Below are 18,286 nucleotides of genomic sequence, written 5' to 3'. Positions count from 1 at the left end.
CTTCAGTTTCCTCTTTCTTGTTGTCCTCTGCCCACAATGCTGTAGTGATAATGGAAGTCACAACTAACAGAATTATTCACTGTCTGCCTCAATCTTGGAGGCAGTTTGAAAGCACATTGAAGGCAGAGTGTCCTTTGTTTCCATTGCAGTTTTAAACTGCATAGTGTCAGGGCTTGTGAACTCTCATGAAAAATATCATACTCTGGTTATTGTGAGTCTTTCAGGCTGCATAGCCATGTTCCAGTAGCATTCACTCCTGACCTTTCACCTGCATCTGTAGCTGGTATCTTCAGAGCTGCCAGATACAGGCAAAACCACAGGAGAGAATGCTACTGGAACATGGCCATACAGCCCAAAAAACTCACAGCAACCCAGTGATTCCAGCCATGAAAGCCTTTTGACAACACAATATCATACTCATCTTGTAGCCACACAGTAGTCTGAACACTCAACATTCTTGATGCGTGATTCTTAGGGCTTTAATCTAGTTTTAAAAACCTCATTTTTCTTAGAAAACCCAGAAAATCCCTTCAAGGTGGCATCTCACTGCTGTGGAATTGGTGAAAGTAGTTAGTGATGGAAGGTGACCCGAGCCAGGTGATAACCTGGCCATTCCTACCAAGGACGTGGTTGGTTTCCAGTCTGCGTTTCAATTTTTTGCTGGGGTGGCAATAATAGTTTAAAGAAATTCTCTCTGTGGTGATACTTGTATATCAGTACAGGAAGTCCCTGAGTTACAAGCATCATTTTTTAGTTTTAAAAAAGTGGGGTAAAACAACTAGAAGTGAGAAGAAATCTGCCCATGAGAAGGGAAATTCACTCCTGGAAGAGTTATCATGGGAGAAGCTTTCTCACCAATCCTTGTTTCCATGACAAGCCAAATTTTTCAAAATCCAATCACCAAAGGGACAGGAAATGAGGTGAAATCTTCTGAACAGGGGCACAGGCAGCAAAATAAACATCACAGAGGTGTTAACCCTTCCCTATGTTATCGAAAGCTAATATATATGCATGGAGTTACAGTTTTAAAATGTACCTGTTCCGACTTGCATACAAATTCAACTTAAGAACAATCCTACAGAACCTATCTTGTTCATAACTTGATAGTGGGGCCAGTGCCGGGTTTACCATTGTGCTTAGAAAGATTGGTGATGTGAACTGCCCCCTTACACTGAGATGTGTTCAACAGGGAAATGTCTGGCTGGTTATGACAATCTCATGTGTATGATGTGTACAGCACTAATAAGGGGAAAACAGATTTTTTCAAAGGTGTAGAGGTTAGACAATTTCTAAATCTCAATTGCTAGTTCTAATATAAGTCAACATTTATATCAATCCTGGTAAGGATATTTTAAATCTTAATGGGTCTCTTCTGCTGTGGCATCTTGTACATGGAATGCTCTCCCCTTGGATGTCTCGCTGGCCCCAATGTTGGTTTCATTCTGGTACCAAACTAAAACATGGCTTTTGGCGGCCTTGCTGAGTTTTTTCCAAAATATATATGTATACAGATTTAAACTGAGTTAACCTTTTAAGATACCTTAATTTGTTATGTTGTTAAATATGGCTTTAATCTAATTGAATTGGGTTTTTTTTACATGTTGTTTTGAAGTACAGGTTTATTCCCCTTAATCTGAAATCATTAGCACTAGAAGTATTTTTGATTTCCCTCCCATATTTTAGAATATCAATTTTTGCATTTACTGTACATACGTACATACATACATACATACATACATACTGTGATGTTTTGGAAATGGGATCCAAGTCTAAAGGCATTTTTTTCGTATACATCTTATACACAGAATCTGAAGGTATTTTTATAAACAATATTTTAAATCATTTTGTGCCTGAAAGAAAATAGAAATAATATCATACAAAAGCTGACTGGCACAACCTGGGGGTTACAACCAGATACAGTGAAGACATCTGCCCTTGTGCTTTGCTACTCTGCTGCTGAATACGCATGCCCAGTGTGGAATACATCTCACCACTTTAAAACAGTGGATGTGTCCCTTAATGTATCGCACCACCTGACATTTGTCAGGAAGTAGCAGCCTGTAATGAAAGGACCAAAGCATTGACATCTCCAGCCCATCCTCCCTTCAGATATCAGCCAACAAGCCACTGCTTTAAATCAAGAAACAGCTTCCTAAGATCCACAGAGATACTCCCAGGAACACCGCAGCAAGCAAGAGTCCAAAAATGGCAGGCTAAAACCCAGAACCAGTGGCTGATATAGGATGAGAAACTCCCTCCTGAGCATACAGAAGACTCTGTGACTTGGAAGGCGCTGAACAGACTGCACTCTGGCACCATGAGATGCAGAGCCAATCTTAGGAAATGGGGCTACAAAGTGGAGTCCACGACATGCAAGTGTGGAGAAGAGCAAACCACAGACCACTTACTACAATGTAACGAGCCCTGACACATGCACGATGGAAGACCTTTTCACAGTGACACCAGAGACACTCCAAGTGGCCAGCCTTCTCTGGTCAAAGGAAATTTAGTATAATGCCAAGTTTTTAACTTTGTGTTTTTAAATACATTATGATCTCTACTTTTTATAGCTAAGATTCCTTTCCTTATCTTTTGGTGACACTTTTTTTTCAGACATTTTGCTTTCCTGCTGATCAGAAATGAAATGTCATTCTGGTCCAATTTCTCCATGTACTGAGTAATTTAATCCCTCAGTTACCCATGCTATCTGGCACATGTCTTGGGAATGATTTTTCCCAATCGCTAATATGGAGGTATGTCAATGAACACATAGACACTGCAGGTGGAGGTTTATGGTCTTGGCCTTGACTTTGTAAACACATGAGTTAGTATGAGCCAGAAGGGAGAAGGCGAGGAGTCTTATGATTCACTTGTTATTAAAAATCTAGTACTATGCCTAAACGAGATCAAATTTTATTAATTTGTTTTTTCTTCTGTAAATTCCAAGTTTGAAATTATTCCAATCATGTTTAAAAACTGGGAAAGAATTTAAATCCTATTTTTCTGGGTTTTTTTTGTGCTAACCAAGTGGCATCCTAGGTGCTTAACACTTCCCAATGTACTGTTAACACGCTGCTTACTCTGTGATGCCTTTTTGCAAAACAACACCTTTTTAAAAAAGATGTGTGATGTAGCAGAGATGTGCAGTCTCAACACATTCAAATTACTCTTTGCAAATCCTGCTTCAAAACCTACTGGGTGATACAAATATCTGGCCAAGGAACTGGAATGCTTGGCTACACACCTTGTAAAGCAGGACAAAGCAGCACTGTGCTCCCCCAAGGGCCATACTGCTTCTCCCTGTTTCCAGTTCTAGGAATTGCTCCCAATACACCTGATGCTGGGAATTTTGGTGGTTGTATTTGGGGACCATCTCTCTCTCTACAAACCTGTCAGATATCTACAATGATCTGGGGAGGACGTTCTCCTACTTAATTGGATTTATTTTATTTTAATTTTATTTTAACTTTATATTCACACACCAATATTAACTTGTTTTTAATTTTTTTTGTTTTTGGTTTGTTTTAAATTGTTATTAGACTTGAGTCCCTACAGTTAGATATAAATAAAGCTATTATTATTATTATTATTATTATTATTATTATTATTATTATTATTATCTGGCTGCGCACCTCTTATACCAGAGCTTTCCATACTTTTCAAGTTGTGGACATGCTTCTTAGACATGCCCCCTTTTGCAACACGGCCATTCAGTTTTACTAGCAAACCGAAGGTTAAACCAACCCCTTATAAGATTTTCATACAGTACATATCTCAGTTTCATATAAATAAAGAAGGTTTGGAATTTTTCCCTTTTATGCTTCTTATATACTGCAGTTGATTCCCTGTGTAGTTTCCTCTAGAGCAGCTCCATGTGGTTCATCACAAACATCACTGTCAACAGATTTTCTTTCCTTAATGAGACGCTTATCCATTGTAGTGGTAATGACTTTAATCCAATCAAGAAATTGTGCCAATTATAAAAGTTAGAACAGTACCTACACTTGAACAGCACCAGCGCACCACTTCTGTAGTGATTAAACGTCTTTGGAGGTTTTTAAACAGTCAACAAGGCCATCTGTCGGGGGAGCTTTAATTGTGTGTTCCTGCCTGGTTAAAGGGGGTCTCTCCCTGTAGAGCCTTCTTATCAGGAAAGCTTTTTACATTGAGGCTGTCTGTCTGTCTGTTGGTAAGGTTTTAACTGTGTCTTCCTCCTTGCTGAAAGGGGGTTGGACTAGATGCCCTTTGGGGTTTTCTCCCAGTGCAGTCTCCTTATCAGAAGAGTTTTTGACATTGAAGCTGGCTCTCTGTCTGTTGGCAAGGCTTTGACTGTGTCTTCTTCCTGCCTGTAAGGGGTTGGACTTGATGTTTGTTGGGAAGGCTTTGATTGTGCCTTCCTCCTGGCTGAAGGGAGTTGGACTAAATGCCCTTTAAGGTCTCTTGCAGTAGAGTCTCCTTCTCAGAAGAGATTGCAACATCGAGGCTGTATGTTGGGAAGGCTTTGGTTGTATCTTCCTCCTGGCTGAAGGGGCCGGACTAGATACCCTCTGTGGAGTCTCCTCAGGAGAAATTCAATAGACAGACTGTTTGTCTTTGGGAAGTCTTTGATTGGGTTGTTGTGTGTTTTCCGGGCTGTATGGCCATGTTTCAAAAGTATCATCTCCTGTCGTTTTGACCACATCTATGGCAGGCATCCTCAGAGGTTGTGAGTCTTTGATTGCATCTTCCTCCTGGCTGAAGGGGGCAGGACTCTGTGGAGTCTCCTTCTCAGGAGTGATTTTGACATCAAGGCTGGTTGGTTGTCTGTTGGGAAGGCTTTTATTGTGCCTTCCTCCTGGCTGAAAAGAATTGGACTAGATGCCTTTTGGAGGTCTCTTGCAGTGGAGTCTCCTTCTCAGAACAAATCTAGACATTTAAGCTGTCTGTTGGGAAGGCTTGAACTGTGCCTTCCTCCTGGCTGAAGGGGGCTGGACTAGGTGCCCTCTGTGGAGTCTCCTTCTCAGGAGAGATTTTGACATTGAGGCTGGATGTCTGTCTGTTGGGAAGGCTTTAATTGTGCCTTCCTCCTGGTTGAAAGGAGTTGGTCTAGATGCCCTTTGGGGGTCTCTCGCAGGTCAGTGTCCTTCTCAGAAGAGATTTTGACATTGAGGTTGTCTATTGGGAAGGCTTGGATTGACCCTTCCTCCTGGCTGAACGGGGCTGGACTTATTTATTATTTATTTATTTCCGATATTTCTACCCTGCCCTTCTCCCCGAGGGGACTCAGGGTGACTTACACAACTGGCAGGATCACTACCAGTACATCATAATACAATAAAATAAGAATAAAACAGTTAAAATAGTTAAATAACATAGTAAAATACAATATATAAAAGATTTAACACAGTGCAACACCGAATATATATGCCAATCATCCATCAGACCTTGTGCAAAAGCCTTAATCCAATCCATGTCAATGCTAACTGAGTTCATTCATTAAACGCTTGCGCGCATAGCCAGGTCTTCAACTTCTTTCTAAATCCCAGAAGGGATGGAGCCTGTCGGATGTCACTGGGGAGGGAGTTCCATAGCTGAGGAGCCACCACCGAGAAGGCCCTGTCTCTTCCCCACCAGCCGCGCTTGTGAGGCAGGTGGAATCGAGAGCAAGGCCTCCCCGGATGATCTTAAGGTTCTCGTGGGCTCATAGGAGATGCGTTCGGACAGGTAAGTTGGACCAGAACCGGTTAGGGCTTTGTAGGTCAAAATCAGCACTTTAAATTGGGCTCGGTAGCATATCAACAGCCAGTGGAGCTGGCTTAGCAGGGGGGGTTGTACGCTCCCTGTAAGCTGCCCCAGTTATTAATCTTGATGCCCTCTGTGGAGTCTCAAGAGACATTCTGACATTGAGGATGTCTATCTGTCTGCTGGGAAGGCTTTGGTCGTGTCTTTCTCCTGGCTGAAGGGGGTTGGACTAGATGCCCTTGGGGGTCTCTCTCTCTGCAGCAGTGGTTCTCAACCTGTGGGTCCCCATGTGTTTTGGCCTACAACTCCCAGAAATCTCAGCCAGTTTAGCAGCTGTTAGGATTTCTGGGGGTTGGAGGCCAAAACATTTGGGGACCCACAGGCTGAGAACCACTGCTCTGGAGGGTTTCAAAGGGCTGCCTTCCCTCATTCGCACACCGCTTCCTTATCACCCCATCCCTGCCTGCCTGCTTGCTCTTTGGCGCCCCCTAGTGGCGCTGCTGCTGCTGCTGCTGCAGCGAGAGGTGGGGCGGGGGGCGTGCCGGCAGAGCGGGAGGCGGCGGCGCAGAGTCAGTCAGGCATCTCTCCCTCCTTGGCTTTCTCTCTCTCTCTGTTCCTGTCTCTCTCTCTGTGTTGGCAGGCGGTGGGCGCGCTCCGCGGCTGCAGCAGGTTTTGTCTGCAGCGGCGGGAGGAAGGAGCGGAAGGAGCAGCAGGAGCAGCAGCACTCTCGGTAAGAGCTTCTTCCTGCTTCCCTCCACAGGTGTTGCTCTCTTCCGTCCTTCTCCAACCGCATCCCTTTGTGTGTGTGCCGCCTTGCTTCTCTTATCAGCAAAGGATCAAGTGTCCTCCTGTGAGGAGAACAGATGCAAGAGGTCGTTGTTGCTTGTCTTCTCTGAGGGGGGCGGGGAGGCGAATCCTGCCCAAAGAACGCTGCAGGAGCTGGCAACGCCACTTCTTTGAGGCCCCCTTCCACATAGATGAATAAAATCCCACATGTTCTGCTTTGAACTGGAATATATGGCAGTGTGGACTCAGATAACCCAGTTCAAAGCAAATATTGTGAGATTCACTGCCTTGATATTTGGGTTATATGGTTGTGTAGAAGGGCCCTGAGTCTTCCTGGCCTGAAAAACCCACTGAAATCCATGGGGTTGTGCCATCCACCAACAGGCAGCTTGAAGGCGCATGCAGACAAAGCCTGGAAAGGGCAAGCGGACTGGCATCTGGGTGTATACATCCTAGTATAACAGGCATCATAGATCATAATAAATCCAGTGCCCGTTTCTTTGCTGGCATGGAACTGAGACAGCGCCGCAGGAAACACGGCAAAGCCCTGGGTGATATTTGAGAAGGTGGGAAGCTGTAGAGCTAGGAGCTGTTCAAGCTTCGTAGTAGCTCAATCGCACACAGTTTCGATCTGAATACTTGTCAAGACTAAACGGTAACTTGGGGCCCTTCCACACAGCTGTGTAACCTAGAATATCAAGGCAGAATAATCCACAATATCTGCTTTGAACTGCAATATCTGAGTCCACACTGCCATTTATTCAAAGCAGATAATGTGGCATTTTACTCAGCTGTGTGGAAGGGACCTTGGGAGCCAAGAGAAATTCATGCTTTGGGTGCTAGTGGTTGGTTGCAAAGAAGAGAAATATACAGGGTGTTTGAAAGAGAACTCCCTAGTTTTAAGTTAAAACACATTAAAACTAGGGAGTTCTTTTTCAAACACCCTGTATATATAGGGCCCTTTCCACAGAGCTGTCTAAAATCCACATTGAACTGGATTATATGGTAGATATTCCAGTTCAAAGCAGATATTGTGGATTATCTGCCTTGATATTCTGGGTTATATGGCTGTGTAGAAGGGCCCTTGGTATGTGATATAGTTGTCTCTCTCGTGTTATGGCTGCTGTAATATCGATGGAGTGCCAGCCGTGTTTCCTCAGAGCTCTACCAAGGGTTTTTCCCAGCCCAAACTGAAAAGGCGAAAGGTAATTTTCAGTCTTTCCTTTTTCTCCTGCCTAACTCAAAAGACCCCAGAGGCGCGATCCTGCAGCATCTTCTTCATCTCAGTACCACCCCACCTTTCTCTTTTGTCTAAGGCTGGACATTTCAGGAAAATGGGGAAAGAGGTTCAGCAGATTTTCAATAGATGCCACCCTTCCTTCCCCACCACAAGTGGGAGAGAGTCCAGTTCACAGGCTTCGTAAAGAAATATTGGTCTGGTCAAAAAAAGAATGAGTTTCATGAAGGTAATGGTTTTGATGCCTTCCTCATCTTTTTTTGAATGATGTTGAAGGTGGTGGTGCTTTCTCAAAATTTTTTTTAGGTATGTGGAGCTGAGCTTCATGAATTCATTCTAGGATAACCAGCCTCCCTTTCAGGGTCACAAAAGCCCTTCCAAATGTAACTTCAGCCTACAGAAACAGCTTTGTGTACTGAGGGATTAGTAGTGAGGATGCCCGGCAGCATGACTGGAGCAAATGGAGAGATGTGTCAATAAATAGGGGCACACACACTCTGTTATTTCCCTTTGTACTGAGAGACTCTGCCACAAGGAAATAGATGTGTGTCTGTGTGTGCAACCGCAGTGAGACACTGGAGAACAAAGCCTTTTGATCCAAGCCCAACATTATGCAAAGCCACCCATGCCTGGGCTGCGGCAGGTAGATGGTGCCCAAATCCCAAGCCCTCCCCTTGCTGGGCTGGTGCAGTCGTCTGGTACAGCCCTTTTGTGTCTGGGCAGGGACGCTCTTCCGACAATGAGGGACTTGCCAGCATACAGGTTTGGCATGCTGATCACACCCAGGCATTGAAACGCAGGCAGCTGGGATGGAGATGAGGTTTTGGGAAAGGAGGGGGCGTGCCCGCTTGGGTTGGACGAAGAAGCCTTCCTTTTTTTCTACCTGGCTGAGGCACCCCATCTCCTTGTCTTCGCCTCTCTTTTCCTCTACCTGTCAAAAACAACCCTCCCACTGTCACCTGCCCTTCCACTAAGACACACTCATGTGTGTTAATCTCTTTTTCTCGAAGGAGGAGGCTCTCAGCATTTGGATGCCATTGGCATTAATTGCTTTTTGCTCACTCCCCGAGAAAGCTGTTCACGCATGGTAGTCAGAAAAGCCAGTTTTGTAATTGATCACACTAGTTTCATTTTCCCTTCTCTTCTTCCAGGTAAATGGCACGCCTTTCCTCCTTTTTTCCCTCCCAGCTTGTCTTTCTCTCTTTTATTGTATGTGATTTTTCTCTCTGTTACTCTCACTCGCACAAAATATTGGTGCGGAAAGAAATTGTGTGTGTATGTGTCTCTGTGTTTCTTTAGACAAGTTATTATTTTTTAATTTAAAAAATCCGATATTCAGTTTCCCCACTAACATTTGGGGCTTTGTTTTTCCACCCATGCCAATTTGGGTGTCTAGACTACTGCAGCTGACACCATGTGGTATTGGGGGAGGGAGGGCGGGCTGCAGTTATTGATAGGTTTTCTATTGCTTTTTCTCGTCTCCTCTGAAGGAAGATGTGATCGAAGTCTTGGAACTGGAGAGAATGTGCTGAGAAAGCAGTTTTGCTTTGGCATGGGTGTTGATATGAATTCATCACTCCCTATGACACAGTCTCTCTTCCTAAAAGCTGGGTGTCATGGGCGTCACCCTTGTCTGATGTAAAATAGTTGCAACAGGCTCTTTGCATTTCCAAGCTGCCATGTCATGAAAGCTCTAGCATTAATTGAGATCCAGCAGTATAGGGTTTTTTCCCGCAAAGAAGTGACATTATTTCAGCATAGATTGTGCCAATGAACCCTTTCAGTCAGACCTCGCTGACAAAGAGGGCTCAGGAAAAGCTGAGAGGATCACTATGGAGATATTTTCTGTGTGATTTGGATCAAGATCTTAAGGAGATTTTGCGCAGACCTTCTGGAAGCGGTGCACATTCTCATTTCCAGTACTTTCTTAGAAGACATACGTACAGTGTGCTTATTATGGTTTGGAAAATGTGATATATGTTAGGTTCATGGTTGTGATCCCAACAGAATGGGATCATTGCAGCAGTGTAGCATGTCCACAACCTTCTTTGTGAGATTTGTGGGCCTGATAAAAATCTCACCTGTAAGGTTTATTTAATTTTATTTTTAAAACTAACTGTAAAGATCCTATCCCTCACGGAGATGTTTTCTAAGCATATTTTATGGTTAAATTCCTAATCTCCCTCCAAGCAGACATGTGGGAATTAACCGTTCCAGAGCAAACAGCAAAGCCTCAACATAAATTGATCCCCAGCTGTGGTTTGGAATCTATTGTGCTCAAACGGATTATAGTAATCTATTTTACACAGTCAATATGATGTGGTCTACCTCTGTGGCTCAAAGTGACGGCTTGAGGGTGTGTGATTGAAAACATAAGCATGCAGCTGAAGTAACTACATGTGATCAGGCTACTGAATGACTGCCCAGTGTACGCAGCTAGAATACATACATCCACCATAGCCTTCCAACACTGCAGATGAGTGGCTGTGTGGACAGTCACAAGGGAAACATGGTCTTCAACTTCCTCGCTAGCGACAGGTCTTTGTTTCATTTTTCTCCGCTCTTCTGCAGATATGACATTATTAGCAGCAAACTTGCCACGTGTCAAAGGAGAGTTCACACAAGCACACCCACAATTGGTATTGGATGCAAAGCTGGGGTGTAATGGGGGTTGGGGGTGTTGGTCCAAAGCCATCTGCCTCAACAGAGCAAAGGGCTTTTCTGTGGAGGAGAGGGTAGATTTAATCGCCAGCTGTGCTGTTAAACTGAGGAGCATTCTGTTAAAAGGAGATTTGACGTGATGTGCATAATTGCCTTTCAGATACTGGAAGAAAGAACTCATGCCTCTGCTTTGTCGATATGGGTTTCCCACTATCTCCCATCCCCGAATAGTTGTAAAGCAGATTTGAAGTTTTCCTTGACCCATTTTTCCCATCCACATCCTTGAGAAAGTCAATGCAATGAGCTTGATGCCAGTCTCCCCCAAACAGATGATATATGTCCTTTGCTCCATCAGCAGGAAGCCTGCAATGGATGGCCTAAAACCTGCAACTCTGGACTAATAGTCCTACGCTAAAGAAAAAAAAAGGAGAAGCAGCTACTTATTTTACTCATACAAGTGTAGTAGTTACACTCCCCAAGAGTCCTAGAGTCTGCGGGCCCTTCCACACAGCTAGAATATCAAGGCAGATAATCTACAATATTTGCATTGAACTGGATTATCTGAGTCCACACTACCATATAATCCAGTTCAATGTGGATTTTATACAGCTGTGTGGAAGGAGCTTGAGAGACAGTTTAGCATCTTCATTTGGGGGCGGGGGGTCGTTATTTTTATAGTAAGACCACTGTGTCCATAGGGGATAGGCCTCTGAAATGACCATAGTTTCCTGAAACTAGGAATGGCACCAAATTCAGTTAGATTACTGTATATCTGGTCCTAGCATACCATATAATAGCATTAGAGAACCTGAAGATTCCTAGAGGATAATTTGCTAAGTTCTCTGAAGCACCTCTATGAAAACTTCAGGGGAAGCATACCTTAGAATCACATGGAGAAACTAACAAATTCATAGGGCCCTTCCTATATAGGGGTGTTTGGGGTTGGCATGCTCTGTTTCCTAAGTTAGCAAGCCAGAAAAACCTCATTTGCCCGAGACTGGAAAGCTCTTGCTACTTTGAGCAAATTTTGCTAGGCTAGATATGCCAATAGTTTCATTTGGTCAGGAGTGAGGGGACTAGAGGGTGTGTGGCGTTCGGAGCCAAGCGAGCCAAACCGAACACGGCTGTGTTCCTATCTTAGGGCATATGCCGCGGCAATAGATGCTGCAAAGAACATTTTCTTTGCAGCTAATATTGCGTCTGCAAAGAACCGTCCGGCGGAGCTGTCCCGAGTTGTCAGAGGTTTGTTATATCCCGTCCCTCAAGACGGGATCCCTGACAACTCGGCAGCCCGCTGTGAAGCATTTGCTCGGTTCTTTGCGGACAAAGTCGCTTTGATCCGTTCTGGCTTTGACACCATATTAACGGCAGTCTCCGAGGATGTAGCAAGAGCACCTGCTTGTCCTATTTTGATGGATTCGTTTCAATTGGTTCAGCCTGAGGACGTGGACAAGGTGCTTGGAGAGGTGAGGGCTACCACATGCATCCTAGACCCCTGCCCATCCTGGCTAGTGAGAGAAGCCAGAGGGGGATTGGCCGAGTGGGTGAAGGTGGTGGTGAATGCCTCCCTTCGGGAAGGCATATTTCCAGCGAGCCTTAAATTGGCTGTGATCAAACCGCTGTTGAAGAAGCCATCACTGGACCCCACTCAATTGGATAGCTATCGACCTATTTCCAATCTCCCCTTTTTGGGCAAGGTCGTGGAACGTGTGGTGGCCGCACAACTCCAGGCATTCTTGGTTGACACTGATTTTCTAGATCCGGCGCAGTCTGGTTTCAGGCCGGGGCATGGTACCGAGACAGCCTTGGTCGCCTTAGTTGATGATCTACGCCGGGAACTGGACAGGGGGAGTGTGTCCCTGCTGGTTCTGCTGGACCTCTCAGCGGCCTTCGATACCGTCGATCACGGTATCCTTCTGGGGCGCCTTGCCGGGATGGGTCTCGGAGGTACTGTTTTGCAGTGGCTCCGGTCCTTCCTGGAGGGGCGTTCCCAGATGGTGTCATTGGGGGACACCTGCTCGGCCCCACAACCATTGACTTGTGGGGTCCCGCAGGGTTCAGTACTGTCCCCCATGTTGTTCAACATATACATGAAGCCGCTGGGAGAGATCATCAGGAGTTTCGGGGTTCGGTGTCATCTGTACGCAGATGATGTCCAGCTCTGTCACTCCTTCCCACCTGTCACTAAGGAGGCTGTTCAGGTCCTGAACCGGTGTCTGGCCTCTGTGTCGGACTGGATGAGGGCGAACAAATTGAAACTGAATCCAGACAAGACAGAGGTCCTCCTGGTCAGTCGCAAGGCTGAACAGGGAATAGGGTTACAGCCTGTGTTGGACGGGGTCGCACTCCCCCTGAAGACACAGGTTCGCAGTCTGGGGGTTCTCCTGGACTCATCGCTGAGCCTGGAGCCCCAGGTCTCGGCGGTGGCCAGGGGAGCCTTTGCACAACTAAGACTTGTGCGCCAGCTGCGCCCGTTCCTTGGGAGGTCTGACTTGGCCACGGTGGTCCACGCTCTGGTTACATCCCGTTTGGACTACTGCAACGCTCTCTACGTGGGGTTGCCTTTGAAGACGGCCCGGAAGCTCCAATTAGTACAACGGGCGGCAGCCAGATTAATAACTGGGGCGGCTTATAGGGAGCGTACCACCTCCCTACTTAGCCAGCTCCACTGGCTGCCGATATGCTACCGAGCCCAATTCAAAGTGCTGGTTTTGACCTATAAAGCCCTAAACGGTTCTGGCCCAATCTACTTGTCCGAACGTATCTCCTCCTATGAGCCAGGAAGATCCCTAAGGTCATCTGGAGAGGCCCTGCTCTCGGTCCCGCCTGCCTCACAGGCACGGCTGGTGGGGACAAGGGACAGGGCCTTCTCGGTGGTGGCTCCCCGGCTGTGGAACACCCTCCCCAGAGAAATACGGCAAGCCCCAACCCTTTTGAGTTTTAGAAAAGCCCTGAAAACATGGCTATGTGCCCAGGCTTTTGAAGATTAAACGATAATGACGACCCGGACTGATTTACGGCTACAGCACGAGGATTTTGGAGGAATGGATTTTAATCATATGTTTTTATATTTTTTATATTGTTCTAATTGTTTTATTGGATTTTTATAGCTGTTTTAATTATGTATAGGCATCGAATTGTTGCCAATTTTGTACGCCGCCCTGAGTCCCTTCGGGTGAGAAGGGCGGGATATAAATGTTGGAAATAAATAAATAAATAAAATAAAATAAATAAACTTTGATTTTCCAGATATTTGAGATTTCAGCTCCCCAGAAGCTATGTCTAATATGGTCAATGGTGAGGGATTATAGCAGTTATAATCCAAAACATCTGGAGGTCAAATATTCATAGATTCAAAGCAAGAGGGTAAACCTGTTCTGTGGATTTTTGTGCTTTTGAGTAAATTTAAATAGATTTGAAAACCAAGAAGCGTAAGAAATAGACCTGTGTGATCAATGAAAAAAATGTTTCAATACTCATTACGTAATTAGGGGGTGGGGGAAAATAATTTCTAAAGTGTTTTCAAAATTTTTTAAAAGCCACAACAGCAATCTCATTAAATGTGTCTCATATTAACCAATAGGATTTCAATGTAAGGGTTTCTTCCCAGCCCAACACTTATTTACTTACTTGTATTGTAGCATCAGTCCATCTTCTTTGCAGATTCAAAATTTATTGGAACTCTGGCTGCTGCTAAGAGCAACAAATCTCTCCTGTCCTTATTGAGGCTTTCTGATGTTGAACAGACTTCTGGGAAATGTAGTTTTGAACAGGGCCTTTTGAATTCTCTGCCATTGGGCTCCCTGCCTTCCCAAACTACATTTCCCAGAATTCTTTGCTCTCTCAGTGTCTTTTCTAGCTCACTCAGCTCATCCCGCTCTGCTGATTTTCTCTCCTCATAACGAGAGGTAGCCTTTCTCTTTTTAATTTTAAGAGGAATGGCAGCCTTTTTGGCTTTGCCTTGCTTGTGCTAAAAATGAAACGGACTTCCTAGCATTACAGAATTCAAATGAAAAAGTATTGGGTGAGTTTTGATTCTTACGTTTTTTGCGTCCCCTCCCCCCTGTCTTTCTTAATATCTGTTTGTATATACAAAATGTACACATTAGATACGATTTACGATTCAAAAATCAAGATTTATTTACACACCCCTAGTAGGAAATTGTCAATTTAAAAAAGTAAAAAAGGCAGCATTTGAGGAAATGTTGCTTAAATATTACATTATTAACACCTATGTTATTGTTGACCTGTTTAAGTAGGGAAAGGGGATTTCAAACAGCTACCTTAAGATGAAGCCCCTGGTGGTGCAATGGGTTAAACTGCGGAGCTGCTGAACTTGCTGACTGAAAGACTGGTGGTTCGAATCCAGGGAGTGGTGTGAGCTCCTGCTGTTAGCCCCAACCTAGCACTTTGAAACCTATCAGTTAGAAAACATTCAAATGTGAGTAGATAAATAGGTACCGCTCTGGTGGGAAGGTAACAGCACTCCATGCAGTCATGCTGGCTGCATGAACTTGGAAGCATCTACAGACAATGCTGGCTCTTCAGCTTAGAAATGGAGATGAGCACCATCCCCCAGAGTCGGAAACGACTAATGTCAGCTGAAAACCTTTACCTTACCTTGAGATGAGAAACCATTTCTCTACAGACTCCTGGGTGCCCCATGATGTCCCCAATATGTTTCAGACATAATCTTCAGAGATGTAAGAGTTTCAATGTTATTCAGATGGTGGTGGCTGAGATAGGTATTGCAGATGGCTGGAAAGTTTCAATTGCTAATACTGAACACTTGAGCAAGCTTTGCCTCTTTGTTCCCTCTGCTTCCCAAATTGGCTTGGCTGGGAACTGTTGTGGTGCCCCTTCTTCCTAGATTTCCTCTCATAGTATCTCTTGAGGATTTTTCAGCACTGGGAAAGTCTTTACATAGATGAAACGAAGCCAATTGCTCTGTAGGACTAGCAGGGATCCTTGTTTGTTTGTATTATAACAAGACCATATACAATTCCAGCATAAGGACCCTCTGTACTAACCCGGCAAGGATTTTAGGGTCACGACATTTCTGTGTTCTTTTCTTAGATTTGAGGAAGAGAAAAGCATTCTTGGCACTATTCATGATGTTTTCAGGCAGTGAACTTTCTCTGTGCCTTTCCCTGCAAAGACTATGTTCTTCGTTTGTTTGTATGACAAGGAAATATGTATGGAAATGAAATTTCAAGGTACGAAAATTATGGCGAGTGGTCCATTTGATTAGATAATTCCACGACTATATATACATGCTTGGGAATGACTCCCTTGAACAATGAGGCGGAGTTCTGAGTAAACACGCATTAGCATTTGCTATTAATATCCTTGATTCTGTTTTATTGTTCTAACAATGGTGGTTCGGAACCCAATTGGTATTTATTGTGTATCCCCTTGTTGCTTTTACCTCCATGTGCTAATGTGGCAAATACTGATGCTATTAATGGCCCTGCTTGTTTTAAAAAAGTGAAAAAATGACTTGGTGAATGCTCTAGCTACACAGCTCAGATATATCAGTGCAACTCTTCCTTTTTTCACAGAGCTCTCCACTAATTTACATTGAACAGTCATTTGTTCCATTGACTTCTGTGGACATTTACTATTTGCTAGGTTGAGGCACTGACCTAGACATCAAACCTCTTCTATGGTTTATATAATTTTTGACTTACTCTTTGATTCACTAAGCGAGTGGAATGAAGATATATATTAATACTAGCTGTGCCCAGCCACGCATTGCTGTGGCATTGTCTGGTGGTGTTGGAGAGAAATTGTTGAGGTAGTGGTGGTATTGAATGTCTGTTGTATAGTTGTCTTTATGTTTAGTATGCATTTGGTTGTTTGTGTACTGTGAAAGTGGTGAGGATAGAGGACACTGTTTATGTTGGATTAGTGAGACTCTACTGTATATTTGTAATCGTATATTATCTGCCTAGAACTGCCCCTTCTACACAGCTGTATAAAATGCACACTGAAGTGAATTATCTGGCAGTGTGGACTCAAGATAATCCAGTTCAAAGCAGATAATATAAGATTCTAAATGGGTAATATAGCTGTGTGGAAGGGCCTTGAGTCTACACTGCCATATAATCCAGTTCAAATCAGATAATCTGTATCTTATAGGCAGTGTGGAAGAGGCCTGAGGCCTAACTGTGCCTGTCCCCTGGACTGAGTAGGTTGCTAGGAGACCAAGTGGGTGGAGCTTAGCCCTCTAACTGGCAGCAATTGGATAAAAACAATTATTCCTTTCCCTCTAATTAGGACTTTATTTTTCTTTTCTTTTTTTTGTATCAACCTAGAGCCGTGGATGATGGGTTGTGTTGTCAAATTTCGAGGTTGGGGGGGCTGTAGTTTTGTTGTTTTGTCCGCTGCCCTGATGCCATCACTCTTTTATATATATAGATGACTTTTGCTGTTTCATGCCTTTGTATCCATCAAATCCACATGCTTGCATCCTTTCTGGACTATACTGTTTTTGAACTCTAGATGGAATGGTGGGTCACATTTTTTTGAAAGAGACTTTAGCTAGGTGCGTTGAATTCTTAATGTAAGAAAAAGGATACTTCAGTGTTTTGATCTCTGGGTGCTGGACATCTGTCTATCTCTTCCCAAACCTGCTTTCTTCATATGGGAATTTAGTATGCTGGAGTTTATAGCTCAGTCTTTGCTCAGATGTGTGTAGCTTTCTACATTAAGGGTGTTTTTGTTTTGAAATGTTTAGTAATGCAAAGATGCCAGCACTGGAAAACACTTGTCCACAATATGTTGTAGAAAGTGATCTTATGCTAGGACACGTGCAGTGCGATTCTAGTCAATGCCTAATTTTTCCTTCATAACTTATGTTTGTCTTGCCTTTCCTTCAGTGACCTTGGTGAGCCGTGTGCGATGTTCCTTCTTGTCACTTAATCTTCATAGTAACTCAGTGAGATTGAGTCAGGATGAGAGAGACACTGGGTGTGTCTACACTATGTAGCTGTATCAGTTTGAGTGTCATGATTCCATATAGCTGAATGTTGGCATTTTCAGGTTGGAGAATTTATCCATCGTAGAATTCCAGTGCCTGAAATATAGACAATTATAATCTAGCTTCCTAACTGAAAGATCCCACGATAACATAGGAACAATAGCTAAAAATGATCAAGGGTCTGGAGAACAAGCTCTATGAGGAGCGGCTTAAAGAACTGGGCATGTTTAGACTGCAGAAGAGAAGGCTGAGAGGAGACATGATGGCCATGTATAAATATGTGAGGGGAAGTCATAGGGAGGAGGAGCAAGCTTGTTTTCTGCTGCCCTGCAGACTAGGACGTGGAGCAATGGCTTCAAACTACAGGAAAGGAGATTTCATCTGAACATCAGAAAGAACTTCCTCACTGTGAGAGCTGTTCAGCAGTGGAACTCTCTGCCCCAGGGTGTGGTGGAGGCTCCTTCTTTGGAGGCTTTTCAGCAGATGCTGGGTGGCCATCTGTTGGGGGTGCTTTGAATGCAATTTTCCTGCTTCTTGGCAGGGAGTTGGACTGGATGGCTCATGAGGTCTCTTCCAACTCTATGATTCTATGAAATTTGATATAATTAAACTGCAGATTAAAGTCCCCTAGAGAATGGGGGTATTAAATGAAACTGAAGACATACTAGGTTTCCCCTCTTGCTTTTAAGGCAGAACACCTTTTAAAGCAATAAAGCAGTAAGTGAAGTAAGGTAGGTGTGACTCCAGTGTCAAAACACATGGTGCAAGAGAGTGCACAACAATCAAATCAAACCCGTGAGAAGCAAATGAGTCACGGTCCCTGGACAAAGCTTCCCAAGGTGCATTAGTCCTTGGTCCTTTAAATCTCTAGATATTCGCATGACGAGTAATGATCAGAG

At 44.1% G+C, this 18,286-nt stretch overlaps 1 protein-coding gene across 25 annotated transcripts in view; it reads left to right on the top strand.

Annotated features, from left to right (window-relative positions):
- Positions 1-6,293: 6,293 nt before the first annotated feature.
- map2 (microtubule associated protein 2) overlaps positions 6,294-18,286 on the top strand; it is a 331,665-nt gene continuing 319,672 nt past the window's right edge. For 9 of the 25 annotated variants that reach the window (XM_062961414.1, XM_062961399.1, XM_062961392.1 and 6 more), the window contains exon 1: positions 6,295-6,451. The gene's annotated coding sequence lies outside the window, so the exon portion shown is untranslated. Of the gene's footprint in view, positions 6,452-18,286 lie in introns of all 25 variants that reach the window. The other 16 variants (XM_062961372.1, XM_062961363.1, XM_062961338.1 and 13 more) reach the window with 7 other exon arrangements.

The sequence above is a fragment of the Anolis carolinensis genome, chromosome 1 (assembly GCF_035594765.1).
Source record: "Anolis carolinensis isolate JA03-04 chromosome 1, rAnoCar3.1.pri, whole genome shotgun sequence".
Classification (NCBI taxonomy): Eukaryota; Metazoa; Chordata; class Lepidosauria; order Squamata; family Dactyloidae; genus Anolis; species Anolis carolinensis.
This window is presented reverse-complemented; position numbering and strand designations above follow the sequence as displayed.